The sequence below is a fragment of the Antrostomus carolinensis genome, unplaced genomic scaffold, assembly GCF_000700745.2.
Source record: "Antrostomus carolinensis isolate BGI_N321 unplaced genomic scaffold, ASM70074v2 scaffold44455, whole genome shotgun sequence".
Taxonomy (NCBI): Eukaryota; Metazoa; Chordata; class Aves; order Caprimulgiformes; family Caprimulgidae; genus Antrostomus; species Antrostomus carolinensis.
In genome coordinates this window covers 12663-15741 of record NW_010316550.1, presented here as the reverse complement: position 1 = coordinate 15741, position 3079 = coordinate 12663, and positions in this window count along the sequence as shown.

The following is a 3079-nucleotide window of genomic DNA, read 5'->3' as shown; positions in this document are numbered from 1 at the left end:
ACTCCACTGATTGTTCTTGACTGAGAACATAAATCTTAGTCCTATCAGCGATGCTACAGAAAGCCAATTCTAGAAGTAGCATCTTTTCAGAACAGAAAGCTGCAGCAGCTACAGGGAAGTGCTGAAGTGAATTCCATGCTAACTTTTATTACTGTAGCTATTTAAAGCTCCAGTTCACAACATACAGGTATAACAACAATGGTTAATGTCAACTGCTCACAAAGCCAGGTGCTTCTTTCCTCACCACTTCCCAGTTCTTCCCCAACTCCTCTCTAGTAAGAGGCACAGTAGAAAGGATATGCATTCACTTCCTTGTCCACTAGCACTATTGAGATAAAAGCTCTGAATTATGAGCTGCATGAGTTACTGTGAGAAAAGCAGCACATGCAGTAGTTTTAGGAGGGATTAAGTAACTGGAAAATAATCAACTCTAACAACAGGCAGCTCATTTCCACTTAATACATGTTTATCTTTAATCTGTTAAAATAATCTGAACGTGAAGTGGTATGTTTAACATTTTTACCAGCCTCTGGCTTTTAAATATTGGGTGTCTATATTCAACATTTTTGTGAGACAGACAACAAATATGTTAGAGGAATCAAGAGGACAGCAGTGAATAAACACAGTTTTATCATTCTAAGCAGCTTTCAATATAAACTGGAGCAGCTTCTCATCAGCATCACATTCTAAAGCAAGGCCTGTCTAGCACTAGCTGCTCAAATATAAAGTCTAAAGAAATTTTAAGTGCTATTAGGTGAACAATTTATGACAATGCAAAATTCCACCCAGTTTTTTTTTATAACACTCTCCCATTTCCCAGGGTTCAGCTTTACTGACAAATTAGAGTATGTGAGGCTAAAAACTTGTTCTAATTTTAGCTTTTGCAAGATTTCTCTTCACAGACTGGTCGTCTACAAACGGCACCCCCAGCCCTTTAAATCCAAGCTGAAAATCAAATACCTGTACAAGCAGATCAGAAAATTTGCAACATTACAGAGATCCAATTACAGTAAAAGTTGAAATTTTGCCACCTTAGACAAGGAAAGTCAAAAGACTATTATCTCTATAGGCGTTTATACAGGTCCTCCAAGGGTTAAAGAAAAGATTCTGAGCTATCTAAACAAAACATAATCAAAATTTGCTTTTCACAGCAAAAATATTGCTGCCTGCAGTCACTTTAACTGTAAGCCCAGTATTTCAATTAAAACCAACTGATCAACATTCAGATTAGACTATATACCCCTGAAAGCACGTGCACCTTTAACTGTAACTGTATTGTTAAGCTACACATAATTGTTTTTACATTGTCCTTATGCCCCCAACTCTCCCCCTTCTCCTGAATGAGTTTCATCTGGTCATCCCAGATTTAATGAGGACAACTGCCTTTTATGGCAAACAGTTGGTAAAACAATATAATCTATTCCCAGGTGTCAGGAATTCATACTTTTTCAATACTCTCCCACTCCCAAAGCACAAAGTTCCACCAGACAAATAGCTGAAGCCCTGATAGAAAAGGAAAAGGGTTGTTTGGGGGTTTTTTGGTAAAGATTTTATACCAAGTTTTGTTAAAACAAACAAACAAAAAACCCCCACACATCTCCATTCATATAATTTTCCAAAAATAGCCAAGTTAGTTTTATTAAGTACAAGAACCAACCTACTAAATATTTCTTTGATTAAAAAGATCTGTTACTTTAATTTCTTGCAATAATCAGTAAGAAACGTTTTCCAGAACAGAATACACTAAGCAAACTTACTGGTTCTTTAAATGCACTGTATCTCTAGATAAAAATCAACATTCAAGGTAAAGAAATATTTTGTGACATACCCTTAATACAAATTGCTATTGAGTAGGCTACAAGACTAATCACATCACTTTGATGCCTGCTTATTAAAAATTCAGTTATTGCCATACATTTTAAAATTGTATTTTATTTTTTGCTTATTATTATCCTCCTTTCTTAGGTCTATCCTCAAGTACTTTTACATATACGCTGCAAGCTTCATATCTTAGCAGAAGTTCCTTGTCCTTCAGTATATTCTCTAATTTCAGCAGATGCATACATAACCTTCACGTGCCAATCTAGAGCAAAAAAATAAAATAAATTCTTCCTGAACATTAACAGGCTAGTGTAGCACTACCAGCAATACAACACTTTCCTCACATAGAAACACCACCATGCTTGCTCATTGTGAAGAGAAGTTGCATAGCTGTTTTTCAGCTGGCCCCATTTCTGTCCAAATTAACTCATAACCAGAAATTCCTTAGGTAATAGCAGAAATCTACAGAAAGGGTTAATCACACTTTTATCTTACTAAAACTAGGACACTTTTATACAGGAAGTCTGCTCAACATCCCATTTTATCTGCAATGCAAATAAAATGCTCAGAACTTTCCCATCAATACATAATTCCACTGGAAAAAAAAAAATAGTATTCACATACTCTAAGCCAGAATTAATTCTCAGCTCACTGTGTTAGCCCTGAAGTACAATCACCATAATATACATTCGTTAAAGCATATCTTATTTCAGTTAAACTGATTTCAGTATTTTAATCTAAAATTAACTGGTGCAGAGCTAATAAATTTTTTCATTCATTACAAGAATAAACATAATTTAATTAATTATTAAAATGTGCTTTTTAAGTATAATAAAAATTAAGCCATTGGATAATGCACTTTTCCACATAACTAGATGAAACAAATTGCAAGTGCCAGTCCTCCTACCGTCAAAATAACACCACATTGAATCACTGAATTTTCAGAAGGTACCTGAACAGCTTGAATATTCACTGATCATTACATCAATTTTTAAAGAGATCTCTCTCCAAAAAGATTATTTTGAAACGTCTGTGGAAAGCCTCACTATGGAAATACCTGTTCTATACTTCATGGGAAATAAAAGCACAGAACTGGTATTAATGGAACTTGTGTTAAAAAAGGGCAGTAGGTTTTAACAGTTCAAATTGACTAAAAAAGCAAATTAATTGAAAATTCTCCTTTTAAACACATTTAACATGGTTAGAAATAGATGGTTGCCTAAGAAGTCATAACCTACATTTTTTCATCCATATACCA